We start from the raw sequence: 14,228 nt of genomic DNA on the forward strand, positions 1-14,228 counted from the left end.
TTTATTCAAAGGTGGAAGCAGCAGGAGCCCGAGCTTGTCTCTGCTGGGAAGAAGGAAAACTTCTGCACAGAAGCCCTGTTGCTTTGAAAGGCTTTGCAGTTCCTGCAAGTTTTGTTTAAAAAGCACACACTGGGATTTTTAACATCATCCATATTTCTTTCTTTCTCGCTCTCTAACTTTCTGCTCAACAATTAAGTGCTTGTGCTGCAGACTGAGAAAGCCGCAGAGCTGCCTTGGCCCGGAGCTGGGAGACGTCATGGATTCCTGAGTGTGAAGTTGCAGGAAAGCCCTCAGTTTGGGAGATGGAGGCGATCCAGGGGTTTCCATGGCACTGGGATAAACAGGAGGAAACAGTGAGGGAATCCCGTTATTTTACAGCATTCAAAGACTATAAACACTCGGAGCAGGGAAGGAAGTGGCCTTTCCCTCTCTAGTAACCCTCATCTCAGAGCAGAGAACTGACTTCACTTCAGGAACAAGCTCAGCCCAGTTCGGATCCCTCTTTGCACCTCCAAACACTGACTAGGGAGGCGAGTAAGAGGGGTTCCCTCTGTCCGGGCGGCACTGGTTGAACATGGTTTAAAGGAGATTTTTTTTCCCTTTTTTTTTTTTTTTTTAATAATATTTTTCCTGCTATTAATTTTTTTTTTGAATTTTTTTTTTTTTTTAAATTCCCGATGCAGCGAGAAACTGCCTGCAGGCTGGTACACTACCACCACATCATGAGGTCTATGGATCAAGGTAGGGTCTGACTGCTGCGTTGTCTGTGTGCTGTGTGTGCCCCCCTGTGCGCTCCCCTCCCCGGGGCTCGGCAGGTCCCTCCCCGGCCCGGGGGTTTGTCCGACCGCAGGCTGGGTGGGCAGGAGGGGTTTCACGGGGAAGGGATTGGACTGGCTTTAGGTTTGGTTTGGTTTGGTTTGAATCGCTCCGCCACGGCGGTACAAATCTGTCTGGAGGAGCCTCCTTTAAACTCCAGCCAGAGGGACTCTCCTCTTCCAAGCCATCACCCCAGGAGTCTCGCTGACTAACCCGGCCGCTTAACCCTTCCGCCGCCTGTCAGGTCGGGGGTCCGGGGCCCCGCAGCGGCTTCCTGGGGCCCGGTGGAGCCCGCGGGACCGGGCCAGGGCTGCGCGGCCGCGCCACCAGCGCGGTGCCCGCGGATCCCGCCGGGTCTCTGTCCTCCCGCAGGGCGGTCGCGGATGAGCCGTGCGGCGGGGAGGGGGACTCGGGGACGGTGGGCTCCGGCCACGGTGCGTGGGGCCGGTGGAGGCAAGAGTTAAGCGCGGCGAGAGGAGGAGCCTGTCCCGCTGTCAGCCCCGTGCGCGCCCCCCGCGCGGCCGCCCCGACCCGAGCCACGACCCCCTACACAGCGTAGGTCTCCCCGCTGCCAGCTCGGGGACAGGGCGGCTGCGGCTCCTCCGGCATCCTCCGCGGGCCCCGGGGGAAGGGCCGTGCGAGGGGAGGCGGAGGGGGCTGCAGGCTCGCACGGAGCGGGGCAGGGGGCACCTCCGCGGGCAGTGCTGGGGAGGGGGCTCCGGGCACGGCCGTGCCGGGGGCTCTCGGGGTCGGCGTGGCCACCAGCGGGCGATCCGTGCGGAGGATGCTCCGCGCGAGGAAAGCCCTCGCCGCCCGCAGCCCGGCTCCTGTATCGCACCCGTGGACCAGCGAGCCCGGCTGTCCCCGCCGGGCCCCGCAGCCCCCGCCCGGGGGCCCGGCCGCTCCCCCGGGGCGCTCGGGGTGCGCTGCGCCCGCCGGGCGGCAGGCGCAGGTGAGTTGGGTTTTGACTGGGCTGCCGGGCCGGGGAGAAGGGGCAGGAGGTGGAGGAGGGAAGCGCTCTTCCATCCTCGATTCCCCCGCCCGCGCTGGCAGCGCCGCTCGGCCGCTGAGTCAGAGCCGCCCGGGGCTGGCGGAGGGTGTGCGGGATCCGGGGGACGAGCCGAGTACCGCAGGGCTGCCTTTGAAGGGCCCTTAGTAGCGGCTGTTTGTTTTCTCCTGCCGTAGCGAGCTCCCCAAGCACCTGCCAAAACACACTCGTTAACACCTACACCCAAAGGGGATCATCCGAGAGCTCCGATTCTCGGACAAGCCAATGGAAAGACTTTGAGTGGCTTTATACCGCCTTAGGATCAGGCCATTGCCCTGCCTCGTGTCTCCTCTGCTTTCTCCAGACAAAACTCCCTCTCTCCTGAGTGCTCCATCTGTTCTTAGTCACTCTCACAACACCCCGTGGAAGTTATTTTGCTGCAGAGAGCAGCAAAGGGAACGAGGAGACTTCTTGCTCTTCTTAGTGATCCTGCTTTCACCTGCCGCAGGACAGGAGTGGATCAAAGCACGAGGCAGCTCTCCAGTGACAGCACCATAACTCCTTCCAGTGCTGTGCAGCTACCTGTCCCCCAGAGCCCTGCAGTCACAGCCCAGAATGAAAAGCACTGATTTATTATTTTTATTTCCAGATCAAATATTTGAGATCACAGTAGCCAGCTGAGCAGTGCAGTCAGTTGCACCATGGAAGCTAGAGATGCTCCTGAGTCCCAGAAGGTATTTTTCCCTTTTATGCAAAATGCTCCTGTCAGTGGTGCAGGGGTGACAGGAGCAGAACCTGCCACTGACTTGCCTTCGTGTCACGAGGCTGTTCCCGATATTTTCACAAAGAAAAAGCAGCATGAAACTGCAAGGGGTTAATAGCACACGGCATTTTTGGGATCAGTCTCAGGCTTGGGAGGATTTCTGCACCCACAACAAAGTGTAAGAGTCTTACTAATACAGGGTGTGTAAATGATGATGTGTTAATAATTTTAAGCCCTCATCCCCTTTTATGATTAGAGCAGGCTCGAACTGAGGAATGAAGGCTCTCCATAGCCTAACACCCTGTCAGCAAAAAGCTGCTCCAGTAGTTTTGCTCCCCGAGCTGTGCTTCTGCAAGGGTCAGCCACAGCAGGGATTTTCACCAGGTGACCATGAGTCCCTGTGTCGTCTTGTGGTCGCCCATCTGTGAATGCTCTGTCCCTTGAAACAGCCTTTATCTATCAGTCAGCCTGTCCTGTGGGACACAGTTACACCAGCTACAGTCAGCAAATGATTTCAGTGTCTCTCATACAGGGTAAGAATCACATTCACAGATGGGACAGTGACATAACTGGAGTACTCTTTTATAACATTCCAGTAGATATTCTAAGTAAAATTTTTCATCATTCATTTTTTTTTTTTAAATAGCCAAGGATAATAATATCCTAGAACTTCTTTTCCACTACTGGCTTAATTTAAAAACTATGATATGTGCATTCCTTTGGTTTGCACAGCAGACTTCAGAACTTAATGGGAACATAGAGATATGAGTAATTTTTCCATTGTCCTTTATTGCCAAACCACTTTAAGCCTGAAATTGGGGGGTAATATTTCTGACTCAACCTCACCCCAAAACTGAATAGCAGTGTATGTGCATGTGTGTCTCTCGGAGGACCTACCAGATATTTCTCCCTTCTCTCTCCCTCCTTTTTTTCTTCTCTAATAGCACTCCCCACACTCCAGACCAAGCAACTAGTCACTCACAGTCTGAGCTCATTTTAAAGAGCTTGGATTAAGTCCATGTGCAAGTTTTAGTTGCCTGTTAAATTTCTAATGCCTGCCACATACACCATTAGAACACTTAGATTTTTAAGACAGCATTGAGTCATATTTTCTTTGGGGTTTAGCTGTTAAATAGACAAGCAGCATTCTTAATCCACTTTTTTCTACCTCTTTTTCTGTTAAAAGGTTTAAAATGAAAGTATAGCAGTATTACAGCTTCAGTGTAAATTACATCTCGTGTGGGGCCACGTAACAATTAGCACAGTCACCATATCTCTGAGAAGATCACATAAAACTTTCTTCAGCTTGGGGCATCCTCTGATCCCTTGCTGTAGTGAAGTGATTGGTACAGGGAATACAGTGGGATAGTATAATAATAAAATTAAATAAAAATAATAAATGATAAATTACATTTGCAGTACATTTAAACCCTGAGAAATTTGTTAAGTATTTTTTAAGTTACAGTTTGTATTACACTAGAAACTATTTTTTCTTAGCTTTGTTTTTGGATTCCCTGTCCCCTAGTACCTGGGCAGCCCAGTATTCACATACTTTTAAAGTTTATTGAGGCACAGCCCTGCCAAAGGCAAGCACTGATCCAACTATGTGGAAAAGGACTCCTTCCATTCTCCAGTTCCCTGAAATGGCAGCACAATGTATTTCCAGTTCTGCTCTGCGTGGAGCCTGTTGCAAGTATACGTGGCTGCAATTTTTGTTAATGCTGCCAAGGACAGACTTTGCTTCGGTTCTTGAAACACCTTTTTGGCTCATGAAAACAGCTTTACAGAATAAAATCCGGGAGTTAATGCTGACTCCCAGATCTCCAGTGGGTGCTGTGAGCCCAAGTGGAGCTGTGACCAGTGGCCAAGGGTTGGGGCCACATTGGCCTTCTGATAGTGGTAACAGGAGAAATACATGGAGAGTCCTTGTAGAAAGAAAGTGGTTCTGATATGAGAAAGACTGAGATTTAGGGAAACCAACTAGTATTTCTGGTCTTTGGACACTGTATTCCAGCCTTCCACTCCAGCCCTAATGGAAAACAAGCACTGGGAAGTGTTGGTCACGTTGTTTGGGTTTTTCCTTTGATTTGGATTGGCCAGATGATTTTTCTGAGTGTGTGTATTGAGCTGAAGAGCCCACAGTCTATTTAAGCCTAGCAGCTTCCCTGCCTTTTTTTTCATTGTTAATTATTAGTGACAGACCATGGGTAGTGTTTGTCACATAGTTATTAACAGCTAAAGCTTAAACCATTTACCAGTGAGAGCTTGGTTTGGGTCTAAATTAAACTACACTCAGCCTTTGGAGGGTTCCAGAAATGATATCTGTCCCTTGAACTGAATTCTGTAGCTGCTTCATGCACCTTGAATATTTAGGCCAGATCTGCATTTTATGGGTTTGTACCATTTCTCCTTGAAATCGTGCACTGATAGATTCAAACACAGCCCACAGTGTAAAGCATTAGAACTCAGATCTCTGTGCACTCAGAGCATGTGGAAACTGTTATTCCTATAGGTTTTGCCACAGTGATCCTATGGGCCCAGTGTCCTTACCTGCCCTGAGAGCTGCAGGAGGGAGCAGGGGGAATCCACTCAGTCAATGCCTGGTCACTCTTGCTCCTTGACATCTGTCAAGTTGTCTGCTGGGCAAAAAGAAGTTGAATCCTATAAGCTGAGCTAATTCCTACATTTCTCTAACACTTTTCTCATTGCTGTCTTGTCGCCCTAATTCCTTGCCAGTGTCAGAATTTATGATTACGCATATTAGCAGCGAAACTATTTCGCATGACACGGTCGCCTTGGAAAGCAAAAGGTACATTTTCCATTTGTGGAGTATTACTAATTCTAGGAGTAGCTGAGGATAAGTTTGAAACTTCACATGCTTAATGGATTGCAGGCAAGCTCAGGAATAAAGGATGGGATAAAGATTGAGCGGGAGGTGGGGTCGTTTCCCTGTGCTCTCCTGCCAGTCACCCACATCTCACTTTAAAAGCCCGATGTTATTGTTCGTGTCCTTTCTTTTTGTGGCTGATACAACTGATGCTCTCCAATTGTGCTCCGTGTGCTGTTAGCTGCAAGGGTGACAGCTCTCTTTAATGCTAAGCCAAGATCAGCAAGTCTATTTGGTTTTCCTAATGAATTTTAAACAGAAAGGCCAATGATAAAAGGCCAGCACGCAGCAAATGGTAAGGATCATTGTACAACAGATGTAAATAGTCCAGTTCAATATATGTTTAAACAATTCAGAACAAATCAAGACCTCAGAGTAGCACGAGTTCCCCAAGGAGCCTCACGTTCCTGAGGGTAAGAGCTCAAGCCCATGTGCAGCATTCTGGGGTGGCCTCATTTGTGGATGTTGGTCCCGAGACCGCTAATGACCGGCTGCTGCGGCTCCCCCGCCTGTCCCGGCGGCAGCAGAGCCCCGGCTCTGTCTGAGGGAGACACTCGGGAGCTGCAGAGCCAGCACCCCGTGTAGGCTGGGAATCGCTGCGGCAGATGAGGTAGCCTTGAGCTGTGGTCTCCAGCTCAGCCACAGAGCGAGCACTGGATCCTCTCCAAAACAGGCTCCAGCCGTCCCTTGCTCCAGCAGGGAGCAAGGAGCAGGAGTCAGGAAGCAGCATCATGTGGCACAAGGGATGGACACGTCCTTCCACACTGCTCACACATGCGTGTGCACACCCTGCAGGGCTGTTGTGCTGGCCACTGGAACCCAGCAAAGCTCCATCCTCGGTGGCTTTGGCAGCGTGTGCAGGAGAAAGTTCAAGTAGTTAGATCCAAGGAAGCCATTGTGTTACTATGTATATGACGCATTAATGAGAAAAAATGTTGTCCTTTCAGTCTCCACTGCGTTAAAGCTTGGCATTGACAGCTCTGACATCACTTACTAATCTAGTGCTGTGAATTTGGAACAATGGCTTTTCCCTCTCATTTAAATTGCACTTCAATGGGAAATGCATGGAGTGAATGTATGGAGTTGATTCTATGAATATACCAGCAGGGTTCCCACTATTTCCAGCGTACCATCTCCTGTAAATCCCTCAGTAAACACCCTTGAACATCCCATCTGCAGGATCACTTGCCCTTTCTGACAGTCAGGTTTCTCTATCCCTTGGCACTTTCTACTAACAAATTATCTCCACAAGGCCTGATTCCAGTGTGACTGCTGCCCACCTACCCTCATGCAGCCCCACAGCTGGTGTTGCTGCTCCCTGACTCCCCTTTCAGCTCCAGCCCTGTGTGGTGTTTCTGCTCACCCACAGGTGCCCCTGATGCCTCCCAGTAGCTCCCTTGGGTGACTGGCCAGTACTGGGCTTCTTCTGAAGTTCAGTGTAGAAACTGATTTCAAACTGTAGGAAAAGCCTGAGTTCTTGCCCTCTGGACTAGCAAAGGATGGAGCAAAAGAGTGTTATAAGAAAGCAATTTGTCATTAATTGGCTGGACACACTAATGAGAAAGGTGACAGGGTATAAGCCCAGATGTAGAGATGCTGGTTCATATGTGCTCTAAAACAGACTTTCAGTGAACTTAGACAAGTAATGTAGGGTCAGATTTGTCATGTAGTTAATGCCGCCGTGCTGACAGGCTTAGCAAATAAAAACAAGCTGAAGTAAACACCAAAATACTTTTTTAATGATCTTGGTCCCTCTGCCTTTGCCTCCCTGCCCTGTCTACAGACTAAGAGCATTTTTCAAACTCGCAGACCTGATGACAGCCATCTGTACGCTAATAAAGGGCACCATACAAACAGGTATGTGCAAGGGAACAGCCTTCTGACCACGGATCCACTGAGCACACAAATTTAGGGTCTCCAGTTACCCACGACTGAAGTCACTGGTGGTTGTAGCAGCCATTGGAGGGGTAGGAGGCTGCCTGGAGACAGTGACCAGCACCCTGTGCAGGGCCAAGGGAAGATGCTGATGAATAGAGTCAATGTGGTGGAGGTGGCTGAGGGGACCTGGGCAAGCTGGCAGCACCAGCAGTGTGGTCAGCAGGGAACATGGAGTGAGCCCATTCTCTGAAACACTGTTTGTGAGCAAGGCAGGAGGAGAACAGAGGCTTTGTGCAGGATGGACTTGATGTCTCTAAGGGTGCTCCAGTTAAGAGATGTTGGCCTGTGACTGCAGAAACCTGCCTGCTGCTGCTCTGGCTGCAGCCTGCAATGGGAGGCAGTAGCACATGGTGTGTCACGAATGAAGCCTGGAGAAGGCAAGGGCAGCACCTGGACTGCCTGGAGCTGCTGGAGACCCTGGAAACCTCAATAGAAAGGGATTTGACTGCTGATGAGGAGGTGGCAATGTGCGAGACAACAAGTGACACCCGACATCGGGTAGCAGGACAGAGATGCCCACCCAACAGCGGGTCATTTCTGGGGGCTCCCATGCCTGGGCAGGCCTGCTACTTCCATGTCCGTGCCACCTCCCCTGACCGCAGGCCCTCTCCTCCTCGATCCCACCATGACCCCCGCGGGCTGCGCTGCCGGTGCGGCGGGGCCGATGCGGTGCTGCCCGGGCCGGTGCCGGCTCCTCCTCCCGGGGGCGGCCCCGGCGGCAGGTGGCTGCCCGGAGCAGGAAGCTGCCACTGCTCGGCCCCTGCTGTGCCGCCGCCGGGCTCGCCGCCCGCACCCGCCGTCGGGGGCACCCGCGCCCGCCGCGCCCTCCACCGGCACAGCTTTTTTTGTTGTTTTATCCCCATTATCCCCTCCTTTATTTCCTGCCCTCTGACTCCTCCGCGCTCGCACTTGGAAGGACACCGCCGAGGGTCGCGGCGGCTGCACTCGGGCTGCCCTCGGCACCGGGCGGGCTCCGCTCCGCTCCGTTCCGCCGCTGCCCGCGGGCGCTGCCGCCATGAGCGCCCCGGCCCCTGAGCCCGGCCCGCAGGACGGGGACCCCGGGCACGGCCCCGGCCCGGCCCGGCCGGCCAGCCCGCAGGAGGAGTTTGACTTCTCCATCCTCTTCGACTACGACTATCTGAAGCCGATCGAAGGTTGGTGAGGAGCCGCTGAGGAGGAGCCGCAGCCGCGTCCCGACGGGGCGGCGGGGCCGTGCCGGGCGCTGCTGCGCCCTCGGCACCTCCTCGGGGGGCATCGCCGGGCCATGTCCTGCCCTGCCCAGGGCCGGGCAGTGGGTGCTGGCGATGCGCTGCTCGGCGGGCCCGGCTCAGGTCGGGGCCGGGCGGTTCGGGTTTGTCGGGGCTGCTTTGCCCGGCAGGTGCTTGCGGACGTTCACTGCTTGGTCCTCGTCCCGTGCTGCGGTGTCTGCGGGAGCTCCGGTTGTTCCCCAAGTTGTGCACCCGGGAATGAGCGCAGCTGCCAAAGACGAGGCAGAGGAGCTCGACTCGGTCGGTCGCCCGTGACCATCATCATCATCGTGCTAGAGCGTGTTCTGGAAACTCAAAAAGGCAGCTCAGGCACTGGGGCTTGGAGCCCCGAGGAGTTAATTACCTGCCATGAGTTGGAGCATCCTGCTTGGATGGCAGGGAGCTGGGTAGATCTGGTTTCCAATTTGGGTCCAAACACCATAAGCTAAAGTTAAAATTAAGAAAAAAAGAAAGATCTGTAGACTTCTCTGAGCTTATGCTGTGATATTAAAAGCACTGTGCCAAGTGCTCCCTGACTTCCTAAATGATAATTCTATCTGTCGATGATAACTCAAAAGTGATACTTTCTTACCCATAAAATACAGATTTGTGTAAACCAGAAAAAGATGAAAGAAAGAGGACCCAGAGGAATGCATTGCTGGGATATTGTTTCTAAGATACATTCGTTTGGATTCTGCACAATGGGCAGGTGGCATTTCTCTTAGGGCATCTGAAGAGAGATGTTGTGTTCCTGGGGGACAGTGCAGGAGGAGACCTTTGAGGCCTGAATGATGGTAACATTAGTGAAACAGAGTTAGTGAGTTTTATTCTTTGTGTCATTGTTTAAATATACAGATGTGCACGAGCATCAAAGCTCAGGATGGTTAATGTCATCAGATGCACAAAGTTGAATTTTCTTTCAAGTGGATCAAACTGTGCTAAAATAAATCTGCAATGCTCAGTGATTTTAATGAAAATACACTAAATCTCAATGAAAGCTTCAGATGCTGATTTGTTCACATCTATATAGTAAGCAGTACTGCTGTGAAGCCTTAAGTGGGAAGTTCTGCAGAATATAATAGTACGTAGGTGGGGTGTAGAAAGTTTAATCGTCAAACCACATGAATGCAGAGCAGTGTATGCTTGTTGTAGAAGTAACTTCCTTCTTGAGCCTGCTTTCTCCACATTTGAACGACTGGAAACCATAATTAGTAGTAATTTTGTTCGTTCCAAAGATGGAAATCATTAGCATAAAAAAAAAAAAAAGATCACAACCATATATACCAGCATTGTAATCTGGAGAACATTCTCCCTGGCTTTGAAAAGGCACCAGCTAGAGTCTGCAAGCAATCCAGTATACATCCGTGACCTTTAATGTACAAAAGATTAAAGCATGTTTACATGAGAACAGAAAATGTTCACATTTTGAGGAAGGACTTTATCCATATGCCGGTGGTAAATGATGCTCATTGTTCATGTGCGATCCTGGCCTCGCCTGAACTGCAGTTGGGAAAACAAGGCCTTTTCAGAGGAGGATTCAAAGTGGAACCAAAACCATAGGAGTGTCTGTGGATCCCAGCGCTTCAGTCTGGTTCCTACATTCAGAGCTGGTTTGAAAGCAGCTCTGGTGTCCTCACGGCCTGGGCTGCTCCACCACTGCTCACGACACTGCTCTAATAACAAATCCCTGTAAACATGCTAAAAGGGGTTTTTTTCAATTAGCAAAAAAAAAAAAAAAAAGGGGGGGGGGGAAGGAAATTTAAGGCTCTAGGAACGGATTGGGATGAAAGTTATTTCTGATAGAAATTTTTTTAAAGGGTTGGGATTTGGCAGTATCCACCCAAATTTGTGTTTTTAAAGTAGGATGTATATCCTACAACTTGTTGCCATGGGAATATCGTTGTTGAAAGTGGATGGTGTTCAGTAGTGCTTAAGTGTGCCTGAGACAACAGGAGCATGTAATTGCTATAAAAGCAACAGGGAAAAGAAGGGTAAACAAAAGTCCTACAGTCAATACTATTAATATAACATATTCCTCTCTAAGCCAAGCATTTCCAAAAGCAGGAGTACTATACAAAGTGCCCTTTTCCTTTTGCCTTTTACTCATACTTGCCAGACTTTAATTAGCAATTATCTTCTCAGCATTTGCAAATGAGAAACACCTGCTGAACTCAGTGGTGTGCCCAGGTGAACAGGATTTGGGGAGTGTGGGCAGGGCAGGTATCCTGTGCTGTTAAGTTGGGATTTCACTTGGCCATTGAGGATGTTTTTTTGTCTCCTTTTAAAATCAAGTGTTAGATGTATTCCCTTGAGAGTTACCTGTGCAGGTGTTGCTAGGGATATCCCAAGTTTTAGCTTATTTCAAGCATGGCAGGTGCTTCATATCTTGTTTCTCAATGCAGAAGATTGGCAGAGAGTTAATGAGCATTTAAAAATGAGCTCCTACAAACAGAACTCCCCGATGACTGCTTTGTGTATTCTTCTGTAATACCTGTTGCTGGCCACTATGAGAGACAAAATACTGAGAAGCTGCTCTGCTTCAGCATCTCCCTTCATGCAGTTTTGTGGTGTTCACTGTGTGATGATCCGCTGACAGGTAAAGCTGCCACATAATTTTTAATTTTTGAGGTTAACCATTCTGGGAGTTGATCCTCTGAGGGGTGTTTTGAAAATCCAACCAAAACTTACCCTTAAGTAAGATTGCAGACAAAATCCTGCCCTGAGACAACAGGTGAGAATGTAGATAGGAAAGAGTATCCTCTCGTGGGCTCAAGCCCTTACTGTAGCTCAGCAGACTCTTACATTGCATCTGGTGATATGAATCCACAAGGTCTGTGTATATATAACACAGAGAGGGGAAGCAGGGAGCATCCATAAATATTAATATTCCTCTAAATGCTTGTTTGTATGTAGACAGGCTCCCAGGGACATTGCCACGTCTTGTAGGTGTCAAGCCCTGTATAATTTGCCTGTTCATTTTTTATTTTTTTTTTCTCCCAAATGCAAAGCTATTAAAAGGGAAAAAACTGAAAGTGCCTGCAGCTGGGTCCTGGCTCAGGAACACAGGAGGCAGTGTTCAGCCCTGCCATAAAGAAACAAATATGCACATCTAGCAGAGAATTCCAGATTTCACTCAGGAAACCAGCTCTCGCTTGGAGCTTCCAAGCAGTTTGTGTAAATAACAGACAACCCAGCTTTTGAAAAATGCAAAAGAACTCTGCACTGGTCCCTTCAAATGACAATAAGCAAGTTAATTAAGAAAAAAATTGACTCTTTTACTTATGCAAATAAGGAACTCCATTTAAATCCCAGGAGCTGCACTGCAGCAAGAGGATGTGAGGTCAAAACCAAACTTCAGCCCCTGCCCTCCCTTGGCTCCCTTGTCCCGCACGTGTCTATCTTTAGCTTTTCCTAGATGATGGTTTGGATAAACCCAGCATGGAATGCAGTTGCTTGGGTGATCTTTTATTCCCTAATTTCATGCTAATTGGCAAGGTCACATTTGGCTGACTGGATGACTTTGAAGTAACTGCCTTGTTTTAAAGCAGGGGAGGGTGGTCCTCACAGGGCTGCCTGTGCACACACTGGTGTGGTCCTGGGCTTGGGGGATCTTTGGAGCTTGACAGGACCCAGCAGGGTTTTTCTTTCTGCCTCTCAGAGGTGTGTGAAAGGGAGTCTTATAAATCAAGGGTTGAATCCTTTGAAACTTAAAACTCCTTGATCTCTTCCACCCATGATTTCACTGTTGGGTTCCAAGGGCAGTCCTGAGGGTATCCACCTGGGCAGGCTGCCCAGCTTCCAAAGGGTTGGGAGAGCTGCCTGCACCCTTCCTGGACCTTCTAGAGGAGCTGGTTTGTTGGTTATTTGCAATACAGTAGCTCTGCTTCCGTTCCCTGTTGTGGGGAGAGAGAGGGAGAGGTGGTCTTGTGAACTAGCAACCGTGGAAAAAAAGGGAGAATGAGAGCTGACAACCTGGAGGCAGTTTGGGTGGGATCCTAGGGGACTTGGGGCTCAGACTGCTCTAGGGAAGGGACTTGAATGATGCAGGGTAGGCTGTTTGCTGAAAGTAAAGCTGAAAGAGAATGTGAGGAGGTGTCAGTGCTGTCTGGGTGAGAAACTTGCTTTCTTTTGACCCACTGTCAAACCAGAAGGATCTTTTGGTACTGAATCAGAGGGTGATTCAGCAGCGAAACCTCAGGCTGGGAAATGCCTGCGTGAAGGGAGATGGGGAAGTGCCCATGCAGAGGAGCTGTGCTGAGGCTGTGCTGTTTGCTGAGATGTCCATCAGAAAAGCAGGGAAGAGGACAGTCCTTTCCTGAAGTATTTCAGTGTGTGTTTTGGGATGCAATATGCAGGAATGGATGAACCACTGAAGGCTTCACAGCCTTGGGTGCAAAACCTGTACCTCTGGGGAGCATCTTCCCCCTGCCTGCCCCCTCTCAAACGCAGGAGCTCGACACTGTTTACAAAAGCAAACTCCTGGTGGTGCTCCTCGCCAGGGGAGGCCGGGGTGTTGGCTCTGGTCTGTCCTCTCCTGGAGCAGATTCCTAACCCCAGCCTGCCTTAGCCAACTTGGCCAGGAGCAGAGTAGCCAGTCCCCTCCTACTGAAGCAAAAAGCAGAGTTTCTCCTGATTTCAGTGGAAGAGCCGTTTATTTCTGAGAGCAGCAGTTGCCGTTTCACCCCGTGCCCCTTCTCTCTCCCCGGTGAGGTCAGAGCTGTAGCATCACCGGCGTCTCCATGGTGACAGACCGTGACGTCACCGGCGTGGGCAGCAGCAGCCGGGACAGTGATTTCATTGTGCCTCTGGAGTTCTGCAGGGCTGGGACTCGCTCAGGAGACCTCCCCGAAACCCCCAAGCCGGGCTCCTGACGAAGCCGTGCCGATGAGTCAGGGCCGGCAGCCTCTCCCCTGCCTGAGCCGCAGCCCCCGGGCATCGCTGCCCGGAGCGGCTCCCTGAGGTTTCGTCTGCAGCTTTGCCCACGGTCCTGCTTTATTGATGAATTTGCCATGTGGGGGGAAAGTAAATATTGTTGCTGTCCAGAAGCTGTGGGTGTTTGCCCAGCCAGGGACTGTGGCCTGGGTGAGCTGTCCCAGCTGCAGAAGCGAGGAGCTCTGTGGAGCTCTGCCTGCGAAGGCAAGGGCACGCTGTGGCTTGTTGTTGTGCGTAAACGTTGTTATTAATATCTGGAACGTGGATCCTCTGGCTTTCACCCTGCCAAGGGTGAAAGTGCTCTTTTAAACACAATTATTACAGGGATAAGCAAAGAAAATGTAGGTTATCTAAAGCCCAGTTTTTAGTGGGCAAACACTGTGAGTGGTGGTGTTTGTTTGTTATTCAGAAGACTTTAAAAACTACTCATGCACATATGGATACACGTTTGCTTTTCCCATATCCCTCGACATGAATCTACCTTCACTGGCTTTGCTGATCATGCTATGAGGATTTTTAGTTTTTTACCTGCTCTTGTGTATCTGGCACAGATAAAGCAGTTTAAGTGTTTGGTGGGGGCAGCTTTAGCTGTGGGTGTGCTGAAGAGGGAAGTGAAAGAGTCGCCTGTTCGTTGATGTGAAGTTGTTCAGCCTGGAG

General features: G+C 50.3%; 1 protein-coding gene across 1 annotated transcript in view; it reads left to right on the top strand.

Moving 5' to 3' along the window:
• Positions 1 to 663: 663 nt before the first annotated feature.
• The window catches only part of NFATC2 (nuclear factor of activated T cells 2), an 85,025-nt gene continuing 71,460 nt past the window's right edge, over positions 664 to 14,228 (top strand). The window contains exon 1 of the mRNA XM_027881287.1: positions 664 to 741. The gene's annotated coding sequence lies outside the window, so the exon portion shown is untranslated. The remainder of the gene's footprint in view (positions 742 to 14,228) is intronic.

Source organism: Empidonax traillii, unplaced genomic scaffold, assembly GCF_003031625.1.
Source record: "Empidonax traillii isolate 1590-97213 ecotype Southwest subspecies unplaced genomic scaffold, ASM303162v1 scaffold86:size2944007, whole genome shotgun sequence".
Taxonomy (NCBI): Eukaryota; Metazoa; Chordata; class Aves; order Passeriformes; family Tyrannidae; genus Empidonax; species Empidonax traillii.